Genomic DNA, 26,597 nt, shown 5'->3' on the forward strand with positions numbered 1-26,597 from the left:
TCTTTCTTTCTTCTCTTCACATCCAACTTAGCCTCCCTGTATGTCTTGCTCCTTTTGTCAAATGAAAGGAACATCAAGTGGCCCATGGACCAGTGTGACTTTGTGTCTGTCACAGGTTGGACTCTGTGGCTACATTAGGCTGAAGTTGGCTGAGCACAGGAAGAAAGAACTTCCTTTGCAGGCAATAGCAGAGGACAATAGAGTTTGAGCTTTGAACAAGTTTCTCAGAAAACTGGGCTCTGTCTGGAATGTTAACTGGACAGATGTGATCCTGTTTGGAGTAGGCGACTACGGCATTCCTTCTGTCACATCTAGAAAATGATGAGGAAAGGGGATTCAGCAGACAAAGGAAAAATGGGTTCTGGATCACTGGGTCTGAGACCTGAACACCCTTTGAAATCAACCAATCATGGCTTGGGTTCCAAGGAAGAGTCTGAATGTCGGCAAGCAGCAGTTGCTTCTGCCTGCCTCAGGTTCTCACTGAGACTTTGTCAGCGAAGTAACAGCATGGGGTCTGGGACAGCAGAGGCTGCCAGGAGTGAAGAACATCTCTAACCATTATTCTGATGAATTATATCACAGACAGATCCAATCCAATTGAGGAAACTCTTAGGCAGCTCCAGCCTCACAGGAGGAACTCTGAAATCACCTTCCTTGCCAGGCTAGAATGGAGTAGGGCACTTCAAGCTGTGGTGATACTGGGAAAACATGAGGTAACATGGGTCAGACTCCCGAAGGCATACAGACTGGCCTGGCCATTGTGACTCTCACTCTTGGGTTCTCAGCAGTGGTGAGACAACCAGATAACTACTTTGAACTTCACATTTTTCATGTTTAAAAAATGACCCACATAATATGTACCTAATGTGGAGTTTTAATCCATACTTAATTAGATTATGCAGGTAAATAATGGAAATTCATGGGTTTCCTTCTCTCCAGTTCACCTACAAGTATTCTTTTATTCCCAAACCTCTGTTCAGGAGAGTTCATCAAAACTCTTTTATCCTGTCCTGTTTCCTTCACTTCCTTGAGAAGATAGTTGAATAAATTAATTTGTAAGATGATAGACCTTAGGCTGTAAGTTACATTTTAATGAAGAGTTTAGGAGACACAAACTAGACTCAGCCTTGGACCTTTCCCTCCTGGGTAGCCTCTAAGGAAACACTTAGGGGTGAAGGGCCAAGCTAGGTGCCTGCAGTATGGGTGTCTGATTGACAGCCAATGAGCAAGGGAACGGGCCAGCATTTTGACTAGCCATGTGCTCTATGCCCCTCTGTGCCTGGCACTAAACTGGGAGCTTTGGGCTGGAGCCGAGCTATATCCATCTTTGTAACATCTTGAGAGGCCAGGTATCCTCAGCAGAGGGACTCACACCGATGGACTTCAAAATAGTTTCTCATCCCAAACACACCCCCATGGAATAAGGTGTTGAAGGCATTCAAAATGTGGATAAAAAGTAAAGGATTTGTTTAAAAAAAAAAAAGGATGAGAAAGTAAAAGACGAACATGTGGGAAAGAAGCTCTGGGGAGTAAAAGATGAAACAAGTTACAAAATAAACGGCTGAGCTTGTCCTTGACCGCTTCATCGTCCCTGCCTGCTCCTTAAGGCCTGTTTCTATTCTATCAGCACCAGCTGCGGTCCACAAATCTGCCAGGTGCTAAGACGGGTGAAAGGGGGTCAGACAGGAATGAGCATTCAGGTCCCTTAATTTGGAACTGGCATTGGCATTTGGACGTGTTTGTGAGGACTTAACTTTAATTAATTGACTCCTTAGGAATAAAGTCAGCAGGTTCTCTTCCATGGATTTTAGAAAGGAGATTTTTTTTTTTTTTACTCCTTTAGAACCTCACAGTTCCCTAAATCCCTGGCCTGTGGAGAAGGCTATCATTAAATAGATGGCTTATTTCCTAGGCTAGTCTCTACTCACAGGCTCCATGTTGTTTAACCCATTTACCTTAAAGGAGGATGTGCCTAATTCTCTGCGAAGGACTATTTTGAGGTGAAATGAGACAGAACAAGAAATTTTCTAACTGAGCTATGGCTTCAACCTTTCTCCTTTTTCTTAGGGAAGATTCTGCTGGCTTCCCATCTCATCATCTCATCACGTTGAACCCCGGGGAATGATTTTAGTTTTGGTCAATAAGCCTCAGCCCTCACTTGCTCTCAACCTCTCTTCCAGAATCTCCCTCCCCCCCCCCCCCGCCACCCCTCAAGCTCAGAGTCCTTAAGTCACATGCTAGTTACAGAGGTTGGCAGTAGGAGGCCAAGTGGCCATGGTCCCCAGGCAAGCACTTGCAGGTCTAGAGGATAATACAAGTCTGCCAAGTTCAGTTTCCATGGCTGACTAGGATGCCTGCTGCTAGGCAAGCAGATGTCCTAAAGTCAGAGTGAATCACAGTGTATAAATGTTACAAAGTGAAATCTGGGAAAGTGGTATGCCTTGTGTAATTTGTCCCCTGCTGTGTCGACCTGCTTCCAAGAGGAGAGGACTGAAGAGAGATGGCATAAAGCTTACAGGTTCCTGGAGATGATGCACCACCCATCAATTCAGGCTTCTGGATATGATACTGATGGTAAACTGCCCCCTTGGTGTGGCAACACTTGAAGTGCCATCTCTGGGACCCTCTAGTAACTTGTCAAAGGTAAGGTCCTGGCCAGGTAAGAGCTCACAATATCATGTTCGTAGTGGCCGTCATCTATGGTGGCCAACATTACGCTATAGTTGGAAGCTTTGGAGGGGTCACGAGAAGAGAAAGCTCTACCCCTGAATACCTATAATAGCTGTGACCACTGTGACTACTGAGGGCATGTGACGATCTTCTTTCGAGAACTTCCAGATTCATCAAGCTATAGTACCATGGCAGAGGAGCAAGTGTCCCTCTATAGCTAGTGAGACTGAATCAGACAAATTCTGTTTATTGACTTTAAGACTTGAGCTACAGCTAGGTGATGTGTGGTGGGAAATAAAGCCCATGTGTGTTGGAATAGTAGAATTATATTTGATTATTGAGGAAGAATAAGTTTGAGCATGTTGGATTACCAGAAGTCATGTGACAAGGACCCTGGGGCTAAGTAATAGATGATTTAGTGCAGCCCCAGGCCCTTCCCTTGGTATGAGGAACCTGAACTGTCAGCCCCAAGGCTCATTTGCTGGATCCTGTTTCTCCCCCATGACACTGGAGTACTGTGTTGTACATTCAGTTTTCTGAGAGAGTAAACTGATTTGAATTCAGGAAGAAGTTGAGTGTGGGAGGGGTGTGGTGGTGGTGGTGGTGGTAGTGGTGGTGGTGGTGGTGGTGATGGTGGTAGTGGCACAATTCTGAGCAGGACATGTATTGACCAATTAGCATCAACAGGGATGATCACTGAGTTTATGTGTGTAGCTATGACTTTGTGTCTCAAGAGAATTGTGGGACTGAGAACAATCTTTTTAAAAATGTAAGTGTATGTATGCATTTTAAAAATCAATCATCTTAGTTGTACAGGTCATATGGTACAGTGTGGTAATTTGCCACAGGTGTGCAATATATGTTAATCAAATTGGGGTAGTTACCACTTCCATCTCAACTTTTCTTCATTAATATATGGCACATGTGCCTTTGTGGCAAAACCAAATTTAACTGAAAAAGCCAATGATTGGCAAGCCTGTTGTGGCCACGGAAGTATGGCTTTATGGCTATACTGATCAGGAACGCTGGTCAAGAAGGATGCACCATTCACTCTAATGGGAGATATGGCCATCAAATCAAAGATATGGCCCTTCAACTCAGTACACACCTCTGAGTTTGGAAATTTCTTTTAGGATGGAAGATTTCCCAAGAAGGGAAAACATTTTTTCCTTCCACAGATGGACTGATGGCTTGAAGAAACTTCACCTTAGAAAGGATGGTGCTTCACTACGTTTTCCAGGATGGTGAAGCAGGACAAGGTGGTTCCTCGTTTCGTTGTGCAGCTAACAAGTGTGCGCTCTCATTTGCTTCTGATTTTCTGCAGTGCTAGAGCAATGGGCTCAAGTCACCATTGAACACATGCAGAAATCAGTGGATCCTGCAGGTAGGTGGGCTCATGTGAAGACACAGAAGAGGCTATGAACACAGAATAGACAAGCAGGGAAAAGCTTGAGGTTCAACTTTGTGAATTAATTATGAAATGCCCAAAGTAGAAGGCAGGGTTTGACAGATAAGTGTCTCATTGTTTAAATCACTGAGGTGTACCCTACTATCAGCCATCAGCTTGGTTCATGTCATTGGAAGAATCAATGCAAAGATCAATGTATCTGTGCTGGCTAGCTTGTCCCAACTTGACACAAGCTGGAGGTATCTGGGAGGAGGGAATCACAATTGAGAAAATGCCTCCATCAGATCCAGCTGTAAAGCATTTTCTCAGTGACTGTTGGATGAGGGCCCAGCCCATGGAGGGTTGTGTTATCTCTGGGCTGGTGGTTCTGGGTTGTATACAAAAGCAAGCTGAGCAATCTATGCTGAGAAAGCCAGTAAGCAACATGCCTCCAAGGCCTCAGCATAGGCTCTTGCCTCCAGGTTTCCGCCCTATTTGAGTTTCTGTTCTGGACACCTTCAGTGATGAACACTGAATATGGAAGTATAAGCCAAATAAACCCTTCTCTTCCCAACTTGCTTTTGGTCATGGTGTTTTGTTGCTGTAATAGAAATCCCGACTAGACAGTGCCTTTATTATTTCTGCCCACTGTGAAAACCAGGAATGATAATATTTCAGAATCCAAGTATGCCATGGTCTCCACTGAAATTAAAATCCGACTCATGCTACCCTTAGTTAAGGTTACTGGAAAAGGTGATTAAATGGAACTTTGTGTGCAGTAAGTTACATGTGAAGGAGTAAAGAGCATCCACCTGAGTAAAGGAAGAAGCTGGGTGGGATGCTGGGTGGGATGTTGGGTGGGATGCTGGGTGGGATGCTGGGTGGAATGCTGGGTGGGATGCTGGGTGGGATGCTGGGTGGGATGCATTTGCATCCAAGTCTTCAGCCTGTCCAACAATGATCTCCAGGTCTGTAATGTTCCCTCTGCTCCATCTGAATTTGACCAATGTAATAGACAATCTCCATAGTCAATTTAATTGGTTTTGGAAGGAACTAAAAGACTGATCTCTGAGCTGTTTTGGGAGGGCATTCCCAGTAAGGATTTTTTTTGGGAGAAGACCCTCCTATGCTAGAGTGGGCACCATCTTCAGGGTAAGGCCCATATATTCAGAGGGCATGGCGTTTTTCAACCTAGTCTCAGATGTCATGCAATATTATGCTGCCAACATTGTGTCTGGCAGGGCCATCTCAGTTTCAAAGTAAAGAGCTTGCACAACTTAGGGAGAAATGACAAGTTCCATAAGAACTTCTGTAATGGGGCCATTATGACGGTATAAAAGCTAAACATTTGATGATAGTAATAAATCCAATGAAAAGATATAAAAATAATGGTAAAGGGAAAATGTTTTGATTCTGTGCGCACATACCCTAGCTTTAGCTGTTGTCACATCAGAGCACTGGTGGCGATTGCCAAGTTTATTCCCCAACGGATAAAGAATTAAACCACTCAGGAAACCCAGAGACCAAGTTTGGGAGGCAGGGGAAATAACAGCTTTATTCCTTTGAGATGGAGGAAGGCCTCAGGTTGGAGACTGGAGTGGGCATTTCATATAACTTTTGGGTTCTTTCCTTTTGCCTAGTGGTTGTATTTAGAAACCAGTTCCCTTGTCATCTCCTCCACATGATGTCTAGGAACAAGAAGTTACCATTTCAGCTTTCCAATCCCTTTTTTGCCTATGTCCTTCTTCCTTTGTTCAAAGTGTCTTATCTGTTTCTTTGGAGCAGTGGCTTCAAAGGATATGATGGTGGAGGAAGACTGACCAAAGACAGGAAGGGACCAGGCTTCCCTGTTGCCAATGACATGGCTTCCTTCCAAAATGCTCTACCTTTTAAAGATACTGTTACCTCCCAGTAGCATCATGGGCTGAGGACAAAGCCTTCAACACATGGACCTTTGGTGGAAATTTGAGATCTAAATGGATTTCAGACACTGGATATATAAGTTCATTGCAGAATATTCCATCAGAGGTAAGAAACTAATACAGATATGAAACCCAGCATTTATACTTTAGTGAAGTAGTGCATGAGACTACAGAAATGTCAGCCAAACAATTATTCTTATGTCACAAAAAGTCAGCTGAATACATTCCAGCTTTTGTATATTATCTGCCTATATGTTTATATTCTAGGACATATAAAATCAATAGTCAATCCTCTTTTACTTAAAGAAGAATTGGGGCATGATGAAAAGAATATGGAAGTCTTCCAATAGCTGGGCCCTCAGCTGTGGACCACAGAGGTACTGCTGTCTCTTTTCTCTTCCTTGACCAAGAAATGTCGAATCCCTGGGACTGTGTGCCTGAAACTCAGCTCAAAACTGGCTTTAGCTTTGATATCAGGCAGATAGTGTTAGCTCTGAATAGAACAGACCTTTGGATTAGTTTTGTTAAGACTAATAGTTTTACATCTCTGAAGTTTATTCCATGTCCCCTAGGAGGCAAACACAGACACCTTCATCTCATGAAATATGGGAAAGCAAGAGCCCCCATTAAGCCTCAGGGTTTTGCTCTTAGATGATGGAATTCAGACACTTTTAGCATCCCTGTCATTTCTAATCTCTTCCAATGCCACTCTAAGGGACTGAGATGACCTACCCCCCTCCCCCCATCTTGACAATAATGTAACAGTAAATCTGCGGTGTGTGTTTGCTTGGAGGCCAACAAAAAGATTAGTTTTAGATTAGGGGGCCACCAAACCACCCTTTTCAAAAAAAGAGCATCAGAATTGTTTTCCTGTGTTATAGTTTGGTTCAGCTTCAGTCTGTTTCTATCAAATGAACAATTTACAATTTAAATGATAACAAATGGGGCTGCAGTTTCTTTTATGATGCAGAACACTTTTTAGCGATGCTTGGCGGCATAATCAATGCGTTTTCACAACTTAAAGCACAGAGCGTTTGATGGAAAACGGCTGTTTCAGAACGACATTGTATTCTACGGCTTTCATCCAAAGTGAATGTCTTTAAAGGGAACTTCTAAAAGCAGTGATTAAAACTTGAAAGAGATAACATTAAAGTATCAAAATGATGAATATCTGCATATTTCAAACTGTATTCCAAATTTGAAAGTGTTAAGAGCAAAGAAATGTTGCACAGATTTTTATATGTTTTACCTTTAAGAGAGATGCTTTTCAGCTTACCATCTTATTGAAGTTAGAGGAAGATATGCTGTGAAGATATGCTTGAATATTTATTTGAACAGCCTCAGACTATTCTCAGCTCTCCATCCACATGCCTCAAAGTGAGTGTGTGTCAGGGGGGTGCAGGGTGCAGGGGGTGCAGGGGTGGCTCTCGGGTTAGAGTTGGTGTGTTGTTTTTCATAGAGCTTGAATGTACAATAAAGGATGAGTCTTGGAATCCTAAATCTGGGAATATTAGGAGCAGTGTTAATACGTGCTTCAAATACTCCCTGTAGTACATTAAAGAGTCTAATGGGAGGGAAACCCGAAAAGGGGAAAGAGGAAAGAGAAAGAAAAGAGACTAGGGAGGAAGGCAAGACGATGGCTGGGACCTCACAGAATCTCAGGTTTCTGATTCTAGCACCCCGGCTATCCGTGACAACAATGGTTATCATGTCTCAGAAGCCCAAAGTTCTCCCAAGGACTCTCTACCTGTTTCATCTTCTCCTCGTCAGTGTCACCAGCTCTTCTTCCTTTACTGTTATTCTTTTTGATTTTCCCACGATACTGTTGGAGTGGAGCGCTCACTAACACTGTAAATACTTCTAAATCTACACGTCTAAATCTCTAGACCTATCTTTTTCTTGAGGTTCAGAAATCATGGCTGACAGCTTGCTAAGCATCTCTATGTGGCTGCCATTCGAGCAATCCAAATGTCGCTCACCCAGGAATGAAGTACCCTTGCTTCCCGTCTTAAATGGTCCTGTGCAAGCTCCATCTCTAGTATCTTTGACTGGATAGATGTTATTACTATTATATGACCACATTAGCTATTTCATTTTACCTCCCCATCTAGTCACCAAACACATGCAGTCTTGCAGATGTCTCTCCAGCCTGTCGTCATTGCTGTTTGGCTCCGATCCACCACATCTCTTGCACGGACCATTATACATAAGTCTCGCTTCACTCCTGCTCTCCAAGCATTGCTCCTGGCCATTGGGGTGCTCATCTGGAGACACCCGAACTTGTCTCTTCCTCAAAGTTTCTACAAATCCTCATCATTTAAAGGGTCATTATCCACCACAAGAGTCACCAGTCACAGTCAGTGGGCCGGGTACTTAACCATGGGGAGTCCAATTCCATATCTTTAGATTCACATCTGAATATATTGGATTACTAAAAGGACTGTTGCTGTGAGTGTCACATTTTCATTTCTTCATTTTTTTTAAGGAAGCTGTTTGAAAATTCACAATGGTCCTCATGTCTTTAATTGTCTATCTGTCTTTCTATCATGATGTTGCCACAGGGTCTTAGTCCCGTGGCCTCTGCATCAGCTCCTATCTTGAGTTCCTGTAAACTACAATCCTTGTAAACCCTTTCCTCTCCAAGTTGCTTTTCGCTATTATGCTTTGTCACAGCAATAACTAGAACACACACACATACAAGAGAGAAAGAGACAGAGAGACGGAGACAGAGGCAGGGGCAAGAGAGATCAGAGAGATAGAGAGGAGGGAGAGACAGAGACAGAAAGAGAGAAGAGAGAGGGAGGAAGGGAAGGGAGAGAGGAAGCGTGGTCATGGTTACTCAGGAGATCATCACGGCACATCTATGCATTTTATTTTTAATACTGAAGCAAAGGTCCTCAAGGAGCTAGGTGATAAGACTGGGGCCAGCAGCTGCCAGCGGAGAATGCTCTGCTTGGCCATTCCTATCTTCACCTTCCAGAAGCAGGCATTTCTCCACGGTTAACTGTGACCTTGGAGCCCAGGCTTCTCCCTGCCTTATTTACAGGCGCATGCCTAAGATTTTCCTGAGAAGTGACCTTCAGCACGGTCTCTCAAAGGAAGCCAGTAGGTGGATCCATTCTGTTGTGAGCCCATCCTCTCTGCTCTGAAATTTGTCACTTTGGTCATTTTCCTCTTCAGACAGTGACAGTTCCCCGGAGATTTTTCTCTCCACACCAGCTATTGACCTTTCTCTGAGAGGTCACTTCTCATTTCTCTGCCAGCTTTCTGCGTGGCCCTTTTTCTCTTGCTAGCTTTAAGGGTGAGCATTTTCTTGTGTGAGCTCTGATGCCTTCGGCTGTATTTTACTCCGAGGCCAAGTGTCCCTTGTGAAAGAGGAACTTACAGCCAGGATGAGATCAAATAATAACCTGCTAGGATGTCCTGTGCGCTCTTGAATTAATTCTAAGGTACAGATTTTTGTATTTCAAGTCTCACACAGTTTAACCTTTTAGGACTTCTCTTTCTGTTTTGTAAGCACTTTCACTAAATTGGAAGGAATACATCTACTGCACAGAAATGTCAATTGACAGCCAATGTCCTCCATATATAGGTCCCTCTCTTTGGTTGGTGCCTTGGAAGCGCCACATGAATTAACATTCAACTCTATGTAGCCTGTATGGTTTATCCTTAGTTTTAAAGAGCACTGAAATGATTGGATAAGAAGTTAAGGAAGAGTCCTGGTAGTGATGTTATAAAAATTAGAAGGAAAAATAGTGTAGAAGAAAGTTTGACCCTGAAGCTTAGACTGGACCTTGAAGTTTTAATGCTCAGGGACATCATTTACCAAGTTTCAGTTTCTGTGATTGTTTCAAATGTCACTCGAGTATCCAATTCAGCCCAAAGCAAATAGCAAAACATAGATCTGATATAGAAAATAAATAAAGCGAACGCCTAAAGAAGGGGATAGGGTAGGTGAATGAATTAACGTCTTTATTTTTTCTTTCTTGTTTTAGAAATTTCTATACAAACCAAGGAAAGAAATTAAAAAAAAAAAAAAAAAGAGGAATCCTGGAAATAGCATCCAGAAGGTGCTGGAGAGATGGCTCAGTAGTTAAGAGCAATTACCGCTCTTGCAGAAGACAAGGGTTTGGTTGCCAAAACCCACATCAAGCTGGTCACAACCACCTATCACTCCAGGTGCACCCATGAAATGCACATAAATCCACACTGTCACACACACACACACACACACACAGACATGGAAATAAATAAAACCCCCAAATAAATAAAGGTAGAACATTTTGAGAAGCCTAGTGGTTTATAAACTGGTAGCTCGCGTGGACCCCAGAGGCTGGGCTGCTTTACATTTAAACCGCAGGTTGAGAGTCGGCTTCATTCTTTAACTGCATTTTTTTTTCTGAAATATTATGTCAACATTGCCCTCACGTTCATTTTCAGAGAACTCGAGAAAGTCAGGCACTCTGTCAACATCAATTTGGTTTTATTATAAAATGACTATACCTTGATAAATATGATGAAGGACTCAAGCTAAGATAGGCCTGGGACTCCCTACCTATTCTTAGAATGGAACACACTTCCTACCATCTTTGGTCTGTTCTTTGTGAGGAACGCTTGGCAAGCATATGAGCATCCCCTCAGTTGTACAAATCACCAGAAACAGTGGTTAAGATGCCTTGGGTTTGCTCTGTCACTGTTTGGGATCCTAGGAGGAAGAACTCAGTCTGTTGGTTAAGCTCAGGGTATTAGCCAGGCTGCTGCTCCCGCTGGAGGCTGTGAGGGTGGGGCAGCCCCCCCCCCTTGTTTTCCAGCTTCGAGAGCCGCCTGTTTCCTGGGTGGGCTGGGTGAGCTGGCTTCATAGGCATCTCTCTGTCTCACCCCTGAGTCAATCTTCTCTCCTGTTTCTTTGACTTCTCTGCTGTCTCTTGTACAGACCTTCATGATAGCTATCCATCTTAAGTTAATCTGATCTTCAGAGACCCATTTGTCATGTAAGGTAACATTCACAGGGTCTACAGATTAGTATGTGGGCATCTGGGGTCAAAAATAAAAAGCTATGTGCTTTTTATTTTTTTTAAACAAGCTGTCACTTGTATGTGCAACCCAAAAGCCACACGCAGTGCAGAGGAGCTAAAAATGCTTCCCAACACAAAATTATAAACTCAAAACATGCGATCTTTAAAATGCATTTATTTTATCTTTTATCGTTATTTATTATTTGTGACCCGGCTGTGTATTCTCCAGTGTGAAGTTTGTAGGTAACAACTTGTTGTCGAGATGTCAAAAGCATGGGCAGGCCCACTGGGGTTAGCAGATTCCATTCTCATACACGAGGAAGGGGGTCTGAGAGAGCAAGTTTGAGTTGGAACCACTGCTGTAATTCATCTCATTTCACAGTGGTCTCTGTCCAGATGGTTTATTTATGGAGTTTGGGCCTCGGACTTTGGCTTTTAAACTTCTACTACTGTTTGCAAGAGAAGATGAGGGCAGAGAAGCCTAGATGCTGTGGCATAAATCTTAGGAGAGTTTTACTTCTTCTGGACTTCTTCCCAGCAAAAACAACATTTTCCGTTTATAGTCTGTGCCATTTTGAAAATGACTTGTCAAGGTTTCTTGGGGCTGGTCAATGAATTTCAAATATTCTTATGGGTTGACTAGATTAACTTTATGCCTGCCTTTTCAAACATATTAAATCAAGATGAAGATGGTTCAGTTCTTACACGGACCCACTTCTAGGTTGATGTTCTATACTGAGAGAAAGAAAAAGGGAAGGATTGAAGAAAAGGGTAAGGGGAATAAGCGACTTGTAGAAACTCAGGCAAACACTAGTTTTGTAAAGAGCAAGGCAGGATGTATGGCTGGAGGCCACTCTATGTCCTAGACAATGCCTAGGTGATGATACTAACTCTATTGAAGAGGTGGTATTGATGATACTGCCCGCTTTTTCTGCAATGTTCTCGGCCTTGGATTCAAGGAGGTTGCTATAGATTAGTTACCCACAGATGAACACTCAGTTATATATGCTTAGCATTTTGACCAGTTGTAAATCTCTGTATTCACCATAAAAAAGGATCTTCCCTGACCAAAGTTGACACAAATCTATGGGCATAAACCTATTTAGAAGGTGCTTTGACAATGTGGTCACTTAGCAAGAGAGTAATGGTAGGTACAAGGTTGTTTGTTGCAATCTGGGGTGACACCAGAGAGCTTCAAGAAGTACAGTCAACTACCACTGGCTCCAGAAAGCTCCAAGTTGTACCTTCCTAGGTTTTTCCTTGAACTTGCTCATAGGAAACTAATTCCACTTGTGTGCTCCTGACCGGTTCTCCCTCCACAGCCTGACTATGGAGTCATATCAGGTAATCAGTGACATCTTCAGAATAGGGTTTCAGACTCAGGCAGTACTTCCTCATTAAGCTACCAAAGATGCCACCCCCCACCCAACACACACACATATTTCCTGTCATACTGAGAGTACCCTTGAGTAGGTCTCTTGTAAGCTTTTTAATTCCCAGTAAATATGTCAATGTTTCGTTCTTATAATCATTTTCAAATTAGTCATCAAATTCACTCATAAAAAAATCAAATGATCCTAAGTCCTAATATAAAAGTTTAAGCAAATAACGTTTACATTTTGCATTTTTGGTTTTTTTTCCCTTAAGCTTGTGAAATGAGCTTAATGAGATAGGGATGTATTTTTTTAAATATTTTTTATGTTTTTTATATGTATTTAAGTACTTTGATAATCTTTTCCCATTATCCTCTTACCCCCTTCCTCTCATTCCAGCCAAATTCTTTCTTCTCCCAAGTCTCTTTACTTGTGTGTGTGTGTGTCTGTGTGTGTGTGTGTGTGTGTGTGTGAGTGAGTGACATGGAGTAAATTTATTTCCTATGCAAGGGGAGCTTGCCAGTGGCTACAGTGCCGAGTAATGTTACTCCTCCCCCAGCAATTGCAGTCTACAGATTCTCAGGGAAGGCATGGGCTGAGTGAGTCCCTTTCTTCATCCATGTTGGGTCCCGTCTGGAGAATGTATGGTGCAGGTGACCACTATTTCTGGGGATTCATGAGTGCAGCAGGACGCCATGTCTAGGCGACAGTTTTTCACAGCATTCTTCCTATGTCTCTTTCTGCTCCCTCTTCTGGGATGTTCCCCGAGCCTTGGAGGGGGTTGCTGTGGATGCCCCATTTAGAGCTGAGCACCCAACAGCCAGCCCTTTGAAGGAACGTAAATTTTAAGTAGAACTGTGTTTTCTTTGTAGTGCATTTGCTTCCTGAGAACTGTCAATGTTTTTGAATGTCTGTAGTGACGTGAGTCTACATGGATAGAAGAATTTCCATTTTAGTGTGAGCCTAAGCATTCGATTTCACCCGATCTTATCAGTTTGCTAATTTCTTTGAAAATACATGGATTCAATCTATGGTTTGAATTTTGTGCAAAACTAACAAAAATGTACACACTAGATACATACTTATGAAATTTCAAACACAATTTTTATGAAAACTAGTTTTCTTTCCAGTCGCTATAGATTATTGCCTATCTATCTCTAGTTCATTGAGAACTGGTTGTTTGGGGGGGGGGGTGGTATAGAGAGATGGCTCAATGGTTAAGAGTACTTCTATGCTTTTGAAAGAGGACTCAGATTCAGTTCTTAGCACTCACATGGCAACCAAGGACCATCTGTAATTCTAGTTCCAAAGGACTCTGAAGCCCTCTTCTAACTTCAAATGGCACTGAACATGTAGGGACTACTTATATGCATGCAGGCAAAATACTCATACGTATTAAATTAAACTGAATAAATCTTTAAAAAGAAGTAGCTGTTAGTTAGGAGCCACTGAATTTATTTCATGATGAGCAGTATGAAATAAACTGTATAGTCAGTAATATAAAAACCTATTTTTTTAATACGGAAACAGAAAACATGATACGGAAAACTCATTTAACTTCAGGTGAGAAAAAGAACATTCAGACAACCCAAATTAATTGCCTGAACATGTTCAATTATAAAAAAGATTAAAAGTTAAATCATTGAATCATGAAGATTATAGCTCCAGTTTTGGTGAGGATTAATGTTGGTGGCTTTACAATGCCTTTTAGACTAGGATATTTGGTAATTCATTCTATCAATAGAAATCAGATTTTCAAAGAGATGCTGAGACGAATTATCTCTCCATTGTGGGTGAGCTTCCCTCATGTCTTCTAAGCTATATCCCTTCCTGCTCCTCACCACCTACCTTCCATCTTCCCCATGTCCTTCTTACCCACCCCATCCCCGTGCCTAGCTAAGGCACACACAGACTCACATCAAGGGCATCCACACGAGCTAAATGCACGGCTCCAAGGAATCCCAGTATCTACACCTTTTCCCTATCTGTTGTGACACAAAGAAAACAGAAGCTTCAAGGACTGAAGAGATCTTATTTTGGAGGAATGTTACTTGCATCCGGAAGAAGCTTCACGAAGTGAGGAACTTGAGAGAGAGAGGGAGGAGTGCATTAAAGTTGTGCCCAATGGATGATGATGCTTACGTCTGCAGACGTGCTGACAGTCAGCTACAGATGCCTAAGCCCCAACAAAATCAAGATGCTTCTTAATGCCCTAATCCAAAATTAAAACAAGGCTAAATTATAAAGCGGGCATAATGGTCTAATGACCCCGCCCCATTGGTTACCACTTGGTTGCCACGTTTGAAGAACATGATGTATAGCTTCCCACCACTTTGGTGCCTGTTTTGTGAGTGCCCTAGGCATCCTTCAGCTGCCCACAGCCTGGTCCAGCCACTTGGAAGAAGTGAGTCACATTGGTTGGTGGTTTATGCCCATGGGCATTCCATAACCATGTATAAAGCATTCCTTCTGCAGAAACACATTTTTCTTACCTCATTCCTCAATGCATTTTTCCCCGACTATAAATAACTTCAATTCATCTTCACTTTTATACCTCCTTAGTTGCTGCTTCTAAATACAGTTTGTCAAACAGAGCAGCATGCTAAATGGGTGACCTTCATGCCCTTGGACAGGGAAAATTCCAGAATGAGACCTGGAGTTACCCTTTAAGGGAAAGCATCACCTTCACATTTCATGCAGTGGCCTCTTTAGGCTTCCATGCAGGGAAACCCCCTCTCCCTACACATACCTGGACTGGCTTTTCTTGCTGCTGGGAGGGAGAGGGGACCATCTCCTTTTTTGTATCCTTGACTCTAAATCCAGAGCCATGTAGCTGAATTGCCAAGTTCTGCTGCTCCTTTGATGGGGCTTAAGGAGAGAGAGAGAGAGAGAGATCCATTGGGTCTGGTATGAGCTTTTGACACCTCAAGCCCACCCCCAGTGACATACTCTCTCTAACAAGCCAGACTCCCTAATCCTTCTCAAATAGTTCTACTCTCTAATGACTAAGCTTTCAATTACATAAGCCTTCGGTGCCTATTCTTAGTCAAACCACCACATGTACCTGGATTTGTTTTGAAGGTAGCTCAAACAGGTGTTGGTAATTAATTTAAAGAGTTACATAACTCAAACAAAAACAAATCCTTAAGATTTTTTTGCCTTGGTAGGGAGGTTGCTGGACTTGCCACATATTGAGAAGATGGAGTTTTGAGGGAAGATATCAGGAGTCAGGCCAGTATCTGACCGTATTAAATCTGCGATAAGAGATGCTGGTGGAGATACGAAGGACGAGCTTTGAGAGTGGGTTTAGGGAACTAGTCATTAAGTGGTGGCCAAACAGGTGATGTTAAAACTTTAAGAGTATCAATAACTTTTCATTAAAACAGTTTCACACAGAGGTCCCACCCCAGGAGACCAGCAGGGTCTCTTTCACCCAAAGCCTCTCTCCTTGAGTTGTAGATGTTAGTTTCTGCCTCTGTATTCGCTCAGATCTCCCTCTGTGTTATCTACGACATATGGAATAATTCTACGGTAAAGATATCATTTTAAAGTAATAAAAGGTTTAAGAGGATATTTTTATATCTAGCCATATTCTAAGGTGCTAAGGGTTAGGTATTGCATGTTTCAGTTTAGTAGAGCTACAAATACCTTATTTAATTTACCAGCAGAGGGGAAGCAGGAATTTGCAGTCTGAAATAGCATGCGGCATTGTCAAAGTATTAGAAAAATTATTACGTCAACACTCAGAGGTTAATATTTCTCCTGGGATTGGGAGATTATTTATATAGAAGCTAAACAATTGAAGAGGTCACAGTCCTTGGATCTGACCCAGAGAAACACTATTTCCTTTTTAGATGCATGGAATCTAGAAGGAGCCAAGACACAAGTTAGAGTAGATAACCTAGTCTTTAGGCTAGAGAAACACAGGGTAAATATTTTAAAAGTTAGTGTTGTGCAGTGCTTGCATGAGGCTCTAAGTTTAATCTCTAGTTTAGAAGGAAAGAGGGGGACAAAGAATGCTTGTATAATATCAATGTTGATTTTGGAGAAGTAAGTTTTTGGTCACTAACAAGTACTAATTAAAGTAAATCTGAAACGTTTTTCTGTTAAAAAAAAAAAAACTATTCCAGACTCCCACTAATATACTTTCAGTTTGAAATAATCCCAGGAAGATATCACCTTTTAGACAGAGCCTTTAGTTATACATGGAAATTAAAGGACACAGCTTAAAATTTATTATAATTAGTTCATTAAATACTTTCCAGATGTTACTACATTAAAAAGCTCAACTCTCCAGGCATTATGGAAAGCTTCCACAACATCTCCAAGTTGCTTTCATTTCAAGAGTCTGTAGAAGCTTCCCTCTGTATGATTTTTTAATCTATTTTTTTAATATTTCTGCCACTTGAATATTATTCACCAAAGTACTGTGTCCTAGTGCAGGAAAACACCTTCATAAATTACCCCTGATATTCACCAAGAGTCTATAGGAGACTCTATGGGAGCAAATTACTTTGAGTTTGCCTTCTGCAGGTTGATAGTCATTTCTTGGTAACTTCTGTTACCGGCATCTGCAGTAACTTTCTGGAATTAGAATGTAGCATCTAACATTTCTACTCTGCAAACGATCTGAACCAAGTACAATTCGCTTGCAGACATTAGGCTAAAATGGTGATTGAGGCCATTCAGATTTTAACTGTGAGGTTTTAACGCATCTTAAGGCATAAAATTATATTGCTCAGGAGGGTGACACCCGGTGTTTGCATAAAAAGTGATATGGAGGTGATGATTTGTGGATGACAGACAGAAGCATAGACACTGAAAACTGAAATAAAAACCACACGAAAATGCCAGTGTTGATCTCACAGTATTCTGCCTGTGATGGGGATCGTTCATCCTGATTGGTTTGCTTGTGGAACAGGATGTCATGGACCCTAGACTGACCTGCAGTTCTGTGCATAGCCAATGGTGAGGGTGATCTTGGACTTTGGATCATTCTCTTTGCTTCACCTCCTTAGTGCTGGGGGAACAGCTCTTTGCCACCATGCCTGGTTTATGGGGTTCTGGGATAGACCTAGGGTTCTCTCCATACTGGGGACGCTTTCTACCCACTGATGTACATCCCTGTGCCCCAGTGATTCATCCTTATTAATAATATAAAAGGTCTATTTACTTAGAGGAAAATATTAAGAAGAAATGTAAGCACAGAGCGCTTCCCCCTCTCAGTCAGTGGGACCCTCTCTAGGGAAGCTTTACTGCTCTTCTTTGTCCAAGGTCCAGGCTTCTTTTACCCCTCATTACCTCTAACTGGGGCGGTTTTGGCAACAAATGTTTGTAGACAATACTGAACAAGAAATGGCCGACAACCTTGTTTTGGCATTTCTTTCTTTCTCCAATAAGCAGAAGTGGATTCGTTTCCTGCAGAAACTAATGACGGAAGCTTGCCTGTATCAGAGCATCAATGCCTGTATCAGAGCATCAATGCCTGTATCAGAGCATCAATGCCTGTATCAGAGCATCAGCTGCACTAGTGCTGACCGTCATAGGATCTGCACATCACATTTGGCAAATTCCTGGTTCTCGAGAGACGTCGAGCTTTCCCTGCCTGAGACTTCCTCCAACAATACAGACTCTGCCGTCCTTCCTCACTCATTAGGCTCTGAGGGAAGGTCTTTCAGATGCTTGTAGAATAATTGTGGCTGTTCTGAATCAGTGAAGTCAGGGAGAACTGTAGCCTCGTATATTTGGAAACACATAAAAGCAAAACCACCTTCGTACCTCACTAGCTTTCTTGTTTTTAAAACAGGCACTGGCTATTTCAGCTTGTAAGGATTGTCTTAGACAGCATACAATGACAAAGAAATGAGTGCATCAAACTAATAATATTTTAGAGAGAATGAGAGAAGGAGGGGTGCATCGTGCCACTTGATCTACACCATAGTTTTGGGTTATGCTATAATTTAGATGTGGCTCAAGTGTATCCACCAAAGATTTGTATGTTTAAATGTAATTCCCATTGTATATTTAAAAGGTAGAAAAAGGGACTTTAAAGTCGAATAGCATTAAATGAGGTCATTTGGAGAGAGGGAGGAGGAAGGAAGGGATGGGGAGGGAGAGGAAGAAAGAAGACAGATAGTCACGTGTGCTCTCTATCACCTGCTGTGTGATGCCTTGTGTGTCATCTCAGGATTCTGCCAGTCAAAGCTTATTATCAAAGGTGACTCTTTGGCCTTGGGTTTCCTTAATTACGAGTCAAAAGAAGCCGCAGTTTACAAACTTACCTATCTCAGGTACTTAATTACAGCATTACAATATGGATGGATAAAGACTATGTGTAGTTGTTGTATATTTCCGAAAGGGCCCACAAGGATCATTAAAACTATAACACTGGTGTTAATGGTTCTGAGTTCAGGGGAACACACACACACACACACACACACACACACACACACACACACACACGAGTCCCTGGGCCCTTCTTAAAACAATACATGTATCTTTAGGAAAGACAAGGAACCAGTCTATCCCTTGATGTCGGTCACCTCTCACCTCCCATCCCTAGCCTGTGTGTGCCATCAGAAACCCATCTCTCTAATCCTTGCTTTATGAGTGGATTTAACACTGTGAGAACAAAGCACATGCTGCTTAGCTGAGGACAAATATGTCTGTTTATCCATAATTTGCTGTAGTGAGGGGCTGGCTACCATTATTTTCATTTGACAAACAGGGTGATGCCGGCCCAAAAGGTTTTCAATGGGGAAAATGGGGAAGGCTGAGTTGTGCCCTGTGGGAGGTTGTTGCCATGGAGAAGTTGTGGGTGGCCTCACTGGAACTAGGACATCTTTTGTCACGCATTATGGGTGCATATTTGGTTTGCTCTGGCTAGTTTTAAACCAGTGAGTGAGCTGCTTATGTGTAGTGACTGATGCGATAGGAGTGCTACACGGCCTTGGCTGGCTTCTCAGGTTGGTTGCTGTGTGTTATAGGTCAGGCTCTATTTTTATATATGGTCTGATCCTTTAGGTTGTCCAGTCAGGTCCTCACTGCAGGCCTGAGTTAGATCCCATCTTCCATTACACACTGCCAAGGGTCCCCGTCCCCCCCTCCCAGTCTGTAGTATTTCATGTTGGAGGTTTACAGTTTCACATGGTCAAGTCTGTTTTTCTTTGTGATTTCAGAGATTTGGAGTTCTTCTTTTTAAAAAGGCAGTCTTCTTTATGATATTGTGAGTCATGTCTCCTAGGTTTCCTCTTAGTGGTGTTATAGTTAAGCGTAGAATTTTCATCTAGATAAATTTTTATATTTAGTATGTAAGAAGCTACCTTTGTATTTCCTGTTCCAGATGGACAGCTGCTGAGGGCCATATGCTCTTCCTCATTCACTGAAAAGGCCATCTTCAACAAACACTCCACTGTAATATATGTACATGGTTAAATGTATTTGCTCCTTTTGTGCAGTTCTTTTGCTTTAATCACCAGAGCACATCACTGTTTTGGGAGCAATGGTCCCTGTGTTTCCAATCTTCTTGATTTCTTTGTATCATTGAGAAAAGGTCTTTTCACATGTCAGTGTTCATAGACATAAAAGAAACTGTCTTATGTGTGTTGCATCATTGGGCAAGCGTATGATCTGTATAGTTTGTGTTTTTTAATCATAAAAGAGATTTTTAAAAAAATTCAAATATCTATTTAAGCATGTTTTGCCAAACCTCAAATCTAAAATGTTTTATGCCCTGCCTTAGACAGTTAGTAAAAATCATATTAAATTCTCTTAGTTGTCTTCTAACATCCTTGGTTTATATTGAAAGAGTATTATAGTTATGTAAACTCTCATGACTGATCATAGGTCCTTGGTAGATGTTATAGCTAACATTCTGGAAGCATCCTTCCTGCTGTTGGGAAGGAAATCAAAGCATGGAGTGACTCAACAAATTCTTTGTTCCCAAGGCTGACATGATTGGAATTCATAACAAAGAAAACCTCTAGTGGTTAAGGCATTCTGCTCTGAGGACGCAACCATTCTTTTCTCTGAACAGATCTGAACCAGCAGAGCAGAATCATGAGCAGTTTCTTCTCTCTTCCTGGCCATGATGCCTGCAGTTGTTGTACGTGAGATACTGAAGTGCATCGGCCGAAGAGCATCCTGCTCACAGGGTGGTTTTTTTTTTTCTTTTTGCCATGATGATGGTCTCTGTTCTGAAGACTATTGATAACGAGGCAAGGCTGTCGTGGTTTGAGTAACTCTCTGCTATGCATCGTTTACACAGGTTTGTAGGACAATGTTGGATTACAAAAAAAGAAGCCTTATCAAATAGCTGGTATGGTTGACTTTTAGTTAAAATTCCTTGGTGATTATTTCATTGAATTAACTTTTTTATAATTAAGTGTTATGTACAAGAAGAAACGAACCATCGATTGATAGGTGCTAATTGAGATAGAATTTTGAGGAACTGAGCAAGGGCTAACCATGAATTTCATTCACTAAAGACTTCTGATGGTCAAACCTTTCGGGTGATTATCTAACACTAGTTGTTTCTTCTTCCTGGTCTAATGTCTCAGAAAAGAACAGGAAAGCAAGGAGAAAACCTGCTCCATGTACCAAACTCCAAGCTGTTATTCCTTCTAAATCAAGTGCAGAAAACCTCTTGTCATTTCTACACTAATTCTATTACGCTACAGAGTAATGTGTGTAATTTCAATTTGTAATGCTTGCTTGGTTAATGAGAAGATGCAAAATCAATCTTGTAAATTGGCTGAGATTCTTGAGCTAACTAGAGGTAGATATTGGGAATGTCGGAAGAGTCATTGCCAAGGTTGCCGTGATGTGGGACAGGACTCTACCTGCGACTTTCCAACACAAAGTAAAACAGTAGAACATGATGAAGGAACTTGAGGAAGATACTAATTTTATTTCTAATGTATAGACGCTCTGTTGACAATGGGATCTGGATGTTCTAGGAAGAAGCATGAGTCATGAAGGAGCAGGAAACAGAGCAGACGCTAACTAATAAAAGAAAAGACTTCAGTTTTAATCAAGGCACACATATGAAAAAATTGTCATTACTCCCCTCCCCCCATGGTAAATTTTCATTATGGTCTGAGCCTGTTTCTTCATCACCACCAAGCTTTAAATATTTAACCCATTGTTACTTGGGAAGCATGAGAATGTAACACTGACAGAAATGTGATCATCTGGCCTGGCTCCTGTCAGAGTAAAGATCACTGGCAGTTCTGGTTATGGTTTAATAGGGAGAGGAAGAAAATGGGGTGGACATGGAGGAATGAATGTTCGCTTATATCTTACTAACTAATTGCTACCTGGATTCCATGAGCTTGAAAATCACCATTCAAATATCCCATGATGTGAATTTTGTTCTTAATCTTCCCTTGGAGTTTTTGTGTTTGCACCACAAAACCAACACCCTTAATATTCTCTGAAAAATCACCTATGAGTTACTTCACAGAGAAAGTCACTTTCAAGTGTTAGAAGGAAGATGAGAGAACTGTGTGCCTCAGATGCAGTGGGATCCCTACAGACATCCTTGCTTCAGTCTATGCCTCCTTTGACGCATCATTCAGCATCTTTTACATGGAGTGGAACACATTTCAGTCTATATCATGATTTCTGTGGGTGTTAAGAAAAGGTGTGCCTGGCAGTGGTGGCGCACACTTTTAATCCCAGCACTTAGGAGGCAGAGGCAGGTGGATTTCTGAGTTCGAGGCCAGCCTGGTCTACAAAGTGAGTTCCAGGACAGCCAGGGCTATACAGAGAAACCCTGTCTCGAAAAACAAAACAAAACAAAACAAAACAAAACAAAACAAAACAAAACAAAACAAAGAAAGAAAGAAAGAGAGAAAAAGAGAAAGAGAAAGAGAAAGAGAAAGAGAAAGAGAAAGAGAAAGAGAAAGAGAAAGAAAGAAAAGGTGTGGTGGACATACAGGGAAATCAATTGATGCCATCCATTAAAACAACTCACACTTACTAAAACTATTCAAAGGGTTCAAAACCTTGCAGTGGTTTCTCTGGCGTCCTTTTTCTTCTTCCCTACAAAGCTTTTGTTTCTAGAGTGAATATCCCTCACCTTCTTAACCTCACACTTCCTGCAGTAACACCGTCTTATCCAGAGCAAGTTCAACATTACACAGGCACACCAGCCTATGCATAGTGGACTCCATCTCCTCTGACAGCGGACCTACCATGCCTTGACCTGGAAAATACCCTGCGGGGAGGCTCTCTTCCTCTAGAGATTGAGGCTTCCCAAAAGTCATCAGACAGAAAGACCTCCTTTTTGGTAAAAGGATTCATGATTGGCCCTTGGTGATTCTTGATACTTACTAGCCACAGCTTGTGGAGGTTCAGAGCCATGATGTCCCACCAATCTCCATCCAAAATTCCTGGTTTACAGAAGCAGTGATGAAAAATGGTGCTTATTATTTTAAGACTAAGTTTTGAGAGTAACTTGTTAGGTTTTAATGAGCACATTAAGATAGTTTTTTTTTTTTTAAATGTGCATGTGTGTGAGTGTGTGTGTGTGTGTGTGTGTGTGTGTGTGTGTGTGAGTGTGAGTGTATGCCATGTGTATGTGCATACCCACAGAAGGCCGAAGAGAATGTCAGGTCTCCTGGAGCTAGAGTTATAGGCAGGTGTGAACTGCTCAGTGTGAATGCTGGGAAACAAACTCTGGTCCTCCTAATTGACCTCAGAGTCATCTCTCCAGCTCCAAAACACATTCTTGATTGAAGCAATGATTCTACTACTACTGTGTTGTGCTGTTCAGAATGGTACAAGTTTTGTAACACAGACTGACCTGCCTTCCATTCCACACTTCCTCCCTCCCTCCCTTTCTTCCTCCCTTCCTTCCCTCCCTCCCCTTTCTTCCTTCCTTCCCTCCCTCCCTCCCTCTCCTTCCCTTTCTTCCTTCCTTCCCTCCTTTCCTCCCTCCTTCTCCTTTCCCTTTCTTCCTCCCTCCCTTGCTCCATCCCTTCCTTATTATTATTTTATGACACAAAGTTTCACTCTGTATCCCAGACAGACTGGGCTGGAACTCCTGGCTGTCATCAAGCTTGTGGAAATCCTTCTGCCTCAGCTTTCAAGTACTGGACTGACAGTCTGAGCCATTGTACCTGAGTTGACTTCTATATTTCTCACAAATGGTCATCTTTCCTTAAAAAAAAAAACAATACTCAGGGAACCCATTTAACTATTACCTTAAGTTTCAGTAGACTAAGTTTTTAATTAAAAATTTAAAATAAAACTTTATTATAAAACCCTTACAAATAAAAAACAAAATGGAGACAGGTAATGGACGTAAGTTATAAAATGGGATCAATTGTTCTAGTTCTGATTCTGTCATAGATTATTTTTTTTTGCTGGTGAACATGTACAAAAAATATACTAGATTCTGAAAGTGTAGAATGTAGTGTGAGCTTCCACAGCTCCCCTCATGAATGCTTATTTTCTAGTTGTGTAGCAGTTTATTGACTTGTACAGACTTTGGGTGTGGTTCAGTTTGGTGTGTAGTGTGTTCATTTGGACTAATTTTGAAAAGTATTCTGCCTAATATTGAGGACAATAAAACAGAACATGGGCCCTGGAGTCATGGAAGCTAGAGTCTACAATTTTTCTGCTATGTGCCTTTGGGTTCAATGCTAATCAGAGATCCAATTTTCCTATTCGTAAAATATGCAGAGTAATCATAGGCACCTCACAGAGTTGAAGAGATGACACATGATAATGCCTGTTCCTTATGCACAGCCTGTAGCCAAAGCTCAATACATGCTGGCTATTACTGACGTCCTTTCAGCTTCAAAGGCAGGTCTGCTCTGATTACATTTAAAATGGAAAGCTGGCAGGTAAACGACAGAAGTTCAAACCCAAGTCTATCCAGCATCGTACCTGTGAATGGTATTAATAGCTTGAGAATGACATTGTATTCAGTAACAGGCAGGTACTGTGAACTTAGATGCCACGAAAAGCTAATCATCCCTAACAGCGTCAATGTCAGGGCAAAGCACCAGCTGGAGGAAATTTAATCAGGGCAACCACTTCTGCTTTTAAATGTTGTATGTTATGTATATTTAAAGTGTATTGCATGGGAAAATACAGCAATCATAGAATATTTATGAAGGTGAGTGTTTATATTTTTCTTGCTGGCTAAATAGTCTCTTGGGGGTAAAATCTAAGAGAAAAAATAGTATGGAAAATAATAGAAAAAAATTAAAAATTAGTAATAGAAAATTCCAAAGACAGAAGGAAAATCATAGTAAATGAAAATGACAACTTGCTTGTTTGTGGCAAGGAATTAGAGCTCAGTCACTTCAAGGACAGTCATTTACTCATGAGAACTCCTATGAACTCCAGGTAGCTTTTGAGTTTCTTTATGCTTCCCCCAGATCATTTTTTTTTTTTAAGGAAAAAAAGGTTACTGTCTTGTAAGAACACTGAGAGGAAGTGGAAGTTTAGCTTAAATATTAAATTCTGGACTCAGATAAGGGTAACACTGAGTACTAGGTTGTTTGTCTGAGTTCCCAGGTAAAAGGGAAGCTTATGGCTTAAAAGACTCTAGGATATCAACGAGACTCAGTGTTTTTATATAAAAATAGGGATAGTAGCATATGTCTATTACTGTATCTGAGCATTAAGTCAATGGCTTCTCTGTCCAGTGAGTAGTATTTAAAGGTGTATGAGTGGATGAGGGAGGTGGTAGAAGGCAGGGAGGACGAATAAGAGTGACTATATTGACATATGCATATACATGCATATACAGATATATGTGGGTGTTATTATAAAGCTCAACAATTTGCATGATAACTTTAAAAATTAACAGTTGTTGTTCAGGGAAGTCCTCTGAATTGAAATATTTCCTCCTAGAGAGAAACCCATTAAGGCTAATAATACACAGGAAGAAAAAAAAACAAAAATAAAAAACCAAAAACCAAAACCTCACAAGTCTCAGGAATTTCCTGAAATTTAGGAGATTAACAAGGCCTCTCTCCAGGATTAGACAAACAATAAGCAATTTTTGGAGAGAGGAGTCCCAACCCATTGAGTAGCCTGCAAATTGTTCAGGGAGCTCCAAGGATGTTATCTTAAGAGGACACTTATGTTAGGCATGTTCAGTGATGCAAATGTCTTGAATCATTCTTGCTTTAGGAAGAGCCCCTCACTTATGTTCCTGTGAATTGCCACATGTCTTAAGCATTCTATTTTGATGAGATACCATGACCAAAAGCAACTTGGGGAGAAAGAGACATTTCAGATTCCATGTCTCAACCATATTTAATCATGAAGGAAAATCAGGGCAGAAACTTGAGGCAGGAACTTAAAATAGGAACTGATGGAGAGGCCATGGAAGACTGCTGTGAATTGGCTTGCTCTTTGTGGCTTGTTTAGCCTGATTTCTTATAGAACCTCAGACCACACGCACAGAGGTGGCCCCACCAATAATGGGCTGGGCCTTCCCACATCAGTCATTAATTAAGAAAATGCCCTTAGAGCTTACATACAGATGAATCTTCCAAGACATTTTCCAATTTGAGTTTCTCTCCCCTTGGATGACTCTAGCTTATGTTAAGTTGACAAAAAAACTAGCCTGCACACTCCATTACACTCCTAGGTTCACTAAGATAGACTTACAGATAATCATTAGATTGGTCTGCCACTGGGGCGAGTAAACGTTTATTTTTGTATCCCTGCAAAAGTCATACACCAATAATAATAATTTAAAAATATTCAAATGGATTTTACAACATAGTGAGAAAGTCAAGAAGGGGGAAGACATAAACATTCAGATAACCAGGTCCCAAATGGAGATGATGATGACATCACTGGCAATCGGGTTAGGTGAGTTTCTGATTGTTATCTGTTTTTTTTTTTTTTTTGGTCAGCTCAATACACACTCAGGACAAGAAAGAAGCAACCTCAATTGAGCAAATGTGTCTATCAGACTGGTCTGCAGGCAAATCTGTGGGACCATTTTCTTGAATGCTCTTTGTGAGCACTGCTACCCCTAGGTAGATGGTGTTTAGTAGTACAAGGAAGCAAGCTGAGCAAGCCATGGAGAGCAATCCAGTAAGAAGCATTCCTTCGGGTCTTCTAACCAGGTTCCTTCTTGGACTTCTCTTCATGATAAGCTATGACTGAAATCTGAAATAAACCCCTTTCTCTCGAAGTTTCTTGCAGTCATGGTGCTTTAGTACAGCAATAGAAAGCAAACTAAAGATAATTGTTG

General features: G+C 41.5%; 1 long non-coding RNA gene across 2 annotated transcripts; it reads left to right on the forward strand.

Annotated features, from left to right (window-relative positions):
* Positions 1 to 10,515, forward strand: Gm34982. Of its 2 annotated transcripts, XR_386258.3 has the most exons (6): positions 1 to 2,643; positions 3,849 to 4,054; positions 5,843 to 6,085; positions 6,247 to 6,356; positions 7,236 to 7,356; positions 9,975 to 10,506. It is a non-coding gene; the product is annotated as a predicted gene, 34982 (long non-coding RNA). The 2 variants fall into 2 exon arrangements; XR_877458.2 differs by having other exon boundaries at positions 1 to 4,054; positions 9,975 to 10,515.
* Positions 10,516 to 26,597: the final 16,082 nt, after the last annotated feature.

The sequence above is a fragment of the Mus musculus genome, chromosome 18 (genome assembly GCF_000001635.26).
Source record: "Mus musculus strain C57BL/6J chromosome 18, GRCm38.p6 C57BL/6J".
NCBI lineage: Eukaryota > Metazoa > Chordata > Mammalia > Rodentia > Muridae > Mus > Mus musculus.